This window comes from Lepisosteus platostomus, chromosome 5 (genome assembly GCF_059453375.1).
Source record: "Lepisosteus platostomus isolate fLepPlt1 chromosome 5, fLepPlt1.hap1, whole genome shotgun sequence".
Classification (NCBI taxonomy): Eukaryota; Metazoa; Chordata; class Actinopteri; order Semionotiformes; family Lepisosteidae; genus Lepisosteus; species Lepisosteus platostomus.
In genome coordinates this window covers 3,692,666-3,701,135 of record NC_142615.1, presented here as the reverse complement: position 1 = coordinate 3,701,135, position 8,470 = coordinate 3,692,666, and the positions used below count along the sequence as shown (strand labels likewise).

Here is an 8,470-nt window from a genome sequence, read left to right as displayed (position 1 = left end):
CCCCCAGGGAAAAAGTTTCTGTCTCCCCCTGCTCCTTTGTCCTGCCTCCACCTCCTCTCCCCCCCCGTCTCACCTCATCCTCACTCTTGGCCTGGGCCCACCCCCCCCCCGTCTCCTCCACTCACCTCTCTACACCCCCCCCCCACCTCGGCCCGGGCCACCTGCCACTCCTCCCCCGGCCCAGGCCTCTCCTCCTCCACTCACCTCATCCAGCCCAGGCCACCTGCCACTCCTCCCACCTTGGCCTGGGCCTCTCCTCCCATCTCCTCCTCTGGCCCAGGCCACCTGCCACTCCTCCCACCTTGGCCTGGGCCTCTCCTCCCATCTCCTCCTCTGGCCCAGGCCACCTGCCACTCCTCCCACCTTGGCCTGGGCCTCTCCTCCCATCTCCTCCTCTGGCCCAGGCCACCTGCCACTCCTTCTCCACTCACCTCTCACCTCCTCCTCTGGCCTGGGCCACCTGCCACTCCCCCCACCTTGGCCTGGGCCTCTCCTCCCATCTCCTCCTCTGGCCCAGGCCACCTGCCACTCCTCCCACCTTGGCCTGGGCCTCTCCTCCCCTGGCCCGGGCCACCTGCCACCTGCCACTCCTCCCACCTTGGCCTGGGCCTCTCCTCCCATCTCCTCCTCTGGCCTGGGCCACCTGCCACTCCTCCTCCACTCACCTCTCCTACTCTCCTCTCTCCACCCACCCCTGGCCCTACACTGCCTCACCCCCCCACTACTCCTCTCTAGCCTAGCCCTGCCCTACACCTCTGCCTAACCCACTCCTCCCCCTCTAACCCTGGCTAACCTAACCCAGCCCCTGCTCTGCCTCCTCCACCCCCCCACTACCCCCCAGTAATAGCCCCTCCCCATCATCCTGCCCACATACTCACCTCCGATACTCACCTTGGTTTACTTACCAGGGATCAGCCAGGACTTGAACCCACAACCTCCTGGTCATGAGCGCAGCACCATCTCCACTCCTCCACCTGCTCCAGGCCCAAGGGGAGAGGGATTCGGTCCGGCTCTTATCCCTCCGTTTCAGCCCTGAACTGGGAAGAAGACCAAGAGCCCACAGGAGCCCCAGACCAACAGGGACACGGTGGCTCAGTGGAAGAGCTCTGCCTCTGTACTGGAGAGGTTGTGAGTTCAAGTCCAGGGAGAAACTAGCTGCTTGTTTCATTCAATTTAATTCTTGAAAAGAATTGGTAAGAAAAGTTAATAAATGTACTTTTCTTACCAACCTCAGGTCCCACCTGGGATTCGAACCTACAACCTCCCAGTCACAAGCGCAGCACCATCTCCACTCCTCCACCTGCTCCCGCCCTGAGAGGAGACGCCATCGCTCTGCCTTTTACTGCTCAGTCTGGAACCCTGAGCCGGGAAGAGCAAGAGCCCACAGGAGCCCCAGCCTGCAGAGAGACACGGTGGCTCTGTGGAAGAGCTCTCGCCTGCTCCCCTCCAGCCTGCAGGTTCAAATCCTCCCCAGGACAAGTGTTTTACATTGAATTCTCACAAACGTTAACAATGATTATTTTACTCATCCCAGAAGACTACTTGCTCTTTTTTATTTGAATTAGATTTATTTCCCTCGCCGACGGGCTCAGCTACTTCAGGAACAGCTCCTGTGCCACTCGCTCTGGACGCTGTGAGGGGCAGCAAGATGTCGACTCCATTTCCCAGCAGGCCGTGCCGAAGCACAATTACCTGGCTAACTGGTGGAAGCCCATTGGTCAGGAGACATTTAAAAAGCAGGCAGCGGAGCCCTTCAGTCCAGCCTTGGCTGGGGAAGAGAGTGGTTGTGCCGAGCAGAGCAGGAGAGAGGAGCATCAGAGCTGTGCTGCTGCTGTTGTGTTGGACTGCTGACCCTGGGAACTGGGAGTGCTGGCTTTCTTGCCACAGGCCTGGTTTGAAGCTGGTGGTGGCTCCAGGTAAGAGCGAGGGTCTGTCTTGTGGTTTCTGGCCTGCTGTGTTCCTCGCTGTGAATAAAGAGCACTGCGATCCCTTACCTTGTGGCTTTGAGTGTTTGTGCCCAGAGCTGCCCCGCTGGGCCTCCTGCACTGGAGGACTGGGCCCAGGTGAGCCCCTCGACCCCTCCCCGCTAAAAAAGATGAGGGAGAAAAACCAGTTATGAGTCTCTGGCTGATCCCTTTTCCTGAGGGTCTGACTAGAGAGGGTTGCCAGCTAACTGCGAAACAAGCACAAGAAGAAATAAGGCCCTCTGCCCAGTCTAGTTCTACACTTTCATGAGGGCTCCTGTTGAGCCTCCTCTGAGAGGAAAGAGAAACACTGGCCCTGCCTGCCCACCCGCCCGAGCCCCCCTTGCCCTTCAAGCACCAGGAACACGAACCCACCCCCCAGCACAGCTCCTCGTTCACCGAGAACCACCCAGCTTGTCCCTCCCTCTCTTATTTTAAAGCTGCTGGCAATTTCTCTGCAGCTCGAATGTTTTCTTCCCACCCCCAAGTCCAACTCACTGAACAGACCACTGCCTCCACCTTCCACCCCGCTGCAGGAGCTGAGCTCCCATACCCTTGTTATATACACCAGCTGAGCCTCATTAACCCAGGGGAGGCAGCCTATTGGCCACTGTTCTCCCCCATGGCCTGCTGGGAAATGTAGTTCATGAGGTCCTGCAGCAGGACAGTTCAAGTAATAAAGGTAGAGGAGTGTCAACCCAGCTTCCCTTCCCCAGTTCCCGCTGCCCTTTACCCATCACAGCCTCCTACTCACTCCCCTCCGTGACCCGGCTTCATCCCTCTGCTCTTCTCCCCCCTTCATATCCCTACCTTACGTGTGGCAATACTGTGAGAGTAGTAATGAGGTGGATCATGTTTGAAACATGAGAGGATGAGCCTGCAGGGCAAGAGGTCACACACACACACGCACACGCACTGGAGACAGACGAGTACTGCACCTGCCCCTCCGGCCCACCACTCTTCCTCCGAAACCTGATAGCAAATTACTACTCCACCACCGACTCCGCTCACAGGACAAAGGGTGAAAGAACTCAGGCTCTCCAGCACTACCGCCTGGAGGAGGAGGGCACAGGCCCAGCAGTGCAGACGGCCTCAGACCTCAGGGAAACTGAGACTCATCCTCTCCAGGCAGGGTGGTGGGATCCCGGGTGACAGAGTCCAGCTCTTTGCTCTTTATCGGCTCACAGGTGCAGCTCAGACTCTGGCCTGAGTGACAGCGGCCAGGCGACGGCGCAGTAGTCTCTCTCTCTCACTGTCCTCAGCGCAGGAGGTGCTGCTGTGCTCCAGACGCATCTGCCTCTCCCGCTGAGCCTGTTGGTACGCAGCTCCTGGTCCCCACTGGCTGCTTCTCCACAGAGACACCAAGAACAGCAGCTCTGTCCTGGAGCACAGAGACAGAGGAGGATTAACACACAGACACAGGGGATTCAATCAACCTAGCCCAGATGAGAGCAGGTCATTCAGGAAACAGGCATGTCTGATACAACAGGGGGGCAGTGTGTAAATATTACAGCACAGTAACAGGCAACAATTCATACACAGGGCTGAGTATTACAAGGGTAGAGGCAGGAGTTCTTCACAGTAACACTGACTCTTAAAGCACAGTACAGACAGCCGTTTAGAACACAGGTGTGTCACTGTTACAGCACATTTCAGGTGTGAATTCAGCACAATGAGCAGTCAGTTCTACTTAATGCACAGTCCGGATCTCAGTACACAGCTGCGGAATATTATCGGACAGTAGTGGTGGGTTCAGTGACAAGCTTGAGTATTATAATGTACAGAAGAGTTCAGTACACAGCTAGCAGTGGCACTAGTACAGCACAGTAGATTATAGGTGACACTTCAGCACAATTATCCATCATTATTACAGTCATGATTTCAGGATAGATGTAGTCGCATATTACAGTAGAGGTTTGTTTATTAAAAATATACAGGGGAGAGTTCAGCACAGGAGTGCATCAGTATCACAGCACAGTACAGGCAAGAATTCATAAAGAGGTTTGAGTATTACAACAAAACAAGTGACAGTTCAGCACGGGAGTATGTCAATGGCACAGCACAGTACAAACAAGAATTTATACACAGGTTTGAGTATTACAAGAGTACAGGTGACAGTTCTTTACACAAGAGTACAGGACAGGCAACAATTCATACACAGGTTTGAGTATTACAAGAGTACAGGTGACAGTTCTTTACACAAGAGTACAGGACAGGCAACAATTCATACACAGGTTTGAGTATTACAAGAGTACAGGTGACAGTTCTTCACACAGGAGTACAGGACAGGCAACAATTCATACACAGGTTTGAGTATTACAAGAGTACAGGTGACAGTTCTTCACACAGGAGTATCACTAAGTATTGAAGCACAGGACAGGCAAGAATTCATACACAGGTTGAACAGTGAAGCACAGTAAAGGCTGTTCAGCACCCAAGTGTGTCAGTGTGTCACTATTAAAGCACAGTAAAGTTGAGATTTCAGTACACAAATGTTTGAGTATTACACTACCATATATGCGAGTTCAGTACACAGGTGTGTCAGTGTGTCACTGTTGCAGCACAGTACAGCTGAGAGTGAGGCCGATACGTCACTGATTATTAAAGCACAGTACAGGTGAGAGCTCAGCACACAGATGTGTTCTTGAGAATGAAACCTCAGTACAGCTGAGGGTTCAGTATTCCAACACAGTTCAGGCAAAAGGTCAGCACACAGGAGAGCTCAGCACAATGATTTGTCATGGATTATTAAAGCACAGTACAGTCGAGATTTCAGTACACAGCAGCGCATGTGAGTTCAACACACAGGTTTGAGTATAAAAGCTCAATTGAGATTGGAGTTCAGCGCACTGGGTCGAATACTAAAGTACAATACAGAGTAGAGCTCAGCACACAGGTGTGTCAGTGTGTCACTATTACGGCACAGTACAGGTGAGACTTCAGAACACAGATGTGTCCTTGAGTATTACAGTGCAGTACCGGTGAGAGATCAGTATACAGGTTTCAGTATAACAACAGTCAACAACAGAGTTCATTACACGTGTGTCAGTGTGAGTATTAAAGCTCAGTAAAGCTGAGAATTCAGTAGACTGGTGTGTCAGTGTATTGTAGATACAGTATTTGTGAGAATTCAACACACCACTGTTGAGTATAACAACGCAGTACAGGCAAACGTTCAGCACACAGGTTTGAGTTTAAAGCTCAATAGAGATGACAGTTCAATACTCAGGGTTGTATACTAAAGCACAGTACAGATGAGAGCTCAGCACACAGGTGTGTCAGTGTGAGTATTGCAGCACAGTACAGGTGAGACTTGACCACAATGATGTGTCACTGATTATTAAAGCACAGTACAGTCAAGATTTCAGTACACTGATGTGTGGAGTATTATAGTACAGTACAGGTGGGTTCAGTGCACATGTTTGAGTATTACAGAGTACAGTAGAGAGTTCAGCAGACTGATGCGTCACTGAAGATTAAATCGCAGTACAATCGCAAAGTCAGCACACTGGAGTATCGGTGTGAGTATTCAAGTGCAATACAACCATACCGGTGTGTCGTCGAGAATTCAGTACAGGCGAGAGATCAGTACACAGGTTTCAGTATAACAACAGTACACAGCAGAGTTCATTACACGTGTGTCAGTGTGAGTATTAAAGCTCAGTACAGTTGAGAGTTCAGTATGCATGTTTGAGTATTGTAGCGCAGTTGAAAAGATCAGCATGCAGGTTTCAGTATTAAAGTTCAACAGATGTGAGAGTTCAATACTCAGGTTTCAATACTAAAGCACAGTACAGGTGAGAGCTCAGCACACAGGTGTGTCAGGACCAGTATTCAGTATATGTGAGAATGCAGCACACCACTGTCAACACCACACTCCCTACAGTACAGCCACTGTGATGACCATTGTATCAGAACAGTCTATCTGAGCACAGTAGACAGAAGCCCTGGAGTACAAGAGCTGTGTCCCCCCTCAGGAATCAAACCTGCAACCTACAGTTACTAAGCCCAGGTAAGCACTGTGAAGCCGTGGAGTTTCACAGCCCACAGGCAGCTGGAGAGACAGGCACACAGACTGACACAAGGAGGAAGAAATCAAGGAGAGTCTCCTACCTCCATCCAAACTCCTCATCCACACCTGTCTTCCCTCTGTCAGTGTCTGGTCATCCTGGAAAACAAGGGAAAAGAAAGTCAGAAGAGAACTTCCCAGCTCTATCACATGTCCCGATCCATACCTATCTTCCCACTGTTAGACTCTGAATCCTGGAAAATGAGGGAAAATTAAGTTGGGAGAGAGCTTCTCACCTCTATCACAACTCCCCATCTGTACCGATCTTCCCACTGCCAGCCTCTGGACACTCTGGAAAATTAGGGAAAAGAACACACCTGAGAGAATCCCATTTGTATAGAAACTCCCCGTCCAAACCTGTCTTCTCATTGTCAGCCTCTGGACATCCTGGAAAATTAGGGAAAGAGCTTCACAACTCGATAACCATTACTACTGCTGCCTCTAAAAATATCAACACTACTGCTTCTCTTCCTAGTGCTGCTCCTGAAAAAAACAACACTACCGCTTCTCTTCCTGGTGCTGCTACTAAAAATAACGACACGACTGCTTGTATTTCTAGTGCTTCTCCTGAAAATAACAACACTGCTTCTCTTCCTAGTGCTGCTACTGAAATAATGACATTAGTTCTTCTATTACTAGTGCTGCTACTGGAAATTATGACACTACTGGTTATATTCCTAGTGCCATCTACATAAAAACATCACACCTGATCAGAAGAGAAAAATGGACACACAAGCCCTGTGAGGACGTCGTGAACAACAGAGCGGGTCTATGAAGGCACTCCAGCAGTCAGGGGGCTGTGTGGGACAGTGCCAGGCCGCCTCATGGTGGTCTGACCGCTCTCTGTCCCCTGCAGATGGACCGTCCAGACCACACCTGCTCCGGCTCAGGCTGGGATCTGTCCCATTTAAAGCAATCGGAGAGAGAAACATCACGCCATCATGCCCTCACCCTTTAAAACAAAAACCACCATGTGAACAGTATCCTCAAAGGTACGTTTCTTATTTATTGTTCTAAGCTGTGAAACAACCTTTTTTTTTAAAGAATAAACCTCCACCATCAGTGACCACACCCTGACTTACATTCGGGACAAAGCTTCTGCCACAGTGCTGTCTCTCCCCCGTCCAGTCTCTGGTCTGAATTCCTCAGTCCTCAGTGGAGAGACACAAGAGGGTCACAGTCAGTGTCAACTGTCCAAGATGGAGAGACAAAAACTTCACAATGAGGCAACGCCAGTGTTAAAGTAAGCCTTTCCTTTTCTATAAGAGTCGTTTCTCTGATGCCTGTTCAACATTAACGTTGAGGCTGTACTGGCGCACTCTGGCTGCCGGCGCATCATCCAAGGGGGGCTGGAGGGGATCCCCCTGACCTGGGAAGAGCTGTAGAAGTGTAAACAATGATTATTATTATTCAACTTGCTTGGAAAATAACAGTGTCCTGTAAGAGAACAATACCAGCAGCTGTGTCACTTGAAGCCACAGTAATCTGAAAGGTCACAAACACACAGGTCTGTGAAAAGCTTTGGGCTCCCCTGTCTTCCCACTGACCGCATCTGGACATCCTGGAAAATCAGGGAAAAGAAAACAGGTGAGAGAAACCCACGTCTATCACGACACCCCACCCATACCTGTCTTCCCACTGTCAGCCTGTGGACATCCAGGAAAACCAAGGAAAAGAAAAAACAGGTGAGAGAATCCAACCTCTATCACAAGTCCATACTGGGCTTCCCACTGTCAGCATCTGGACATCCTGGAAAAGCAAGGAAAATAAAAGTCTGGAGAGAGCTTCCCACCTCTATCACAACTCTTAATCCATACCTGTCTTCCCAGTATCAGCCTCTGGACATCGTGGAACATGAGGGAGAGAGCTTCACAGCTCTCCCCCTTACTACTGCTGCTCATAAAAACAACAACATTACTGCTTCTACTACTGGTGCTGCTACTGAAAAAATCACACTTCTGCTTTTATGAGAGCAGCTACTGAAACAAACAACCCCACTGCTTTTATTACCATTACTGCTCCTGAAAACATCAACACGACTGTTTCTATTACCGGTGTTGCTACGGAAAATAAAGACACTACCGCATCTATTCCTTGTGCTGCTACTACAAACAACACTGCTTCTATTTGTAGTTCTGCTACAGAACATAACACTACTGCTTCTATTATTAGTGCTGCTACTGCAAATAACACCGCTAATTCTATTACTACTGCAGCTACCGATAACGACACTACTGCTTCTATACCTTGTGCCGTTACTAAACATAACAACACTACTGCATGTATTCCTAGTGCTGTTACTGAAAATAATGACAGTACTGTCTCTATTACTAGTGTTACTGCTGAAAATAACACTACTGCTTGTATTCCTAGTGCTGCTTCTGAAACATTAACACTACTGCTTATATTAACTTCTGATACTAGTGCTCCTGGGGAA

At 50.0% G+C, this 8,470-nt stretch overlaps 1 long non-coding RNA gene across 1 annotated transcript; it reads right to left on the bottom strand.

Moving 5' to 3' along the window:
* Nucleotides 1–255: 255 nt before the first annotated feature.
* On the bottom strand, nucleotides 256–7,077 carry LOC148662531 (uncharacterized). The gene is made up of 3 exons (XR_015936379.1): nucleotides 6,270–7,077; nucleotides 6,078–6,132; nucleotides 256–3,345 (listed from the first exon to the last, which is right to left on the bottom strand). It is a non-coding gene; the product is annotated as an uncharacterized LOC148662531 (long non-coding RNA).
* Nucleotides 7,078–8,470: the final 1,393 nt, after the last annotated feature.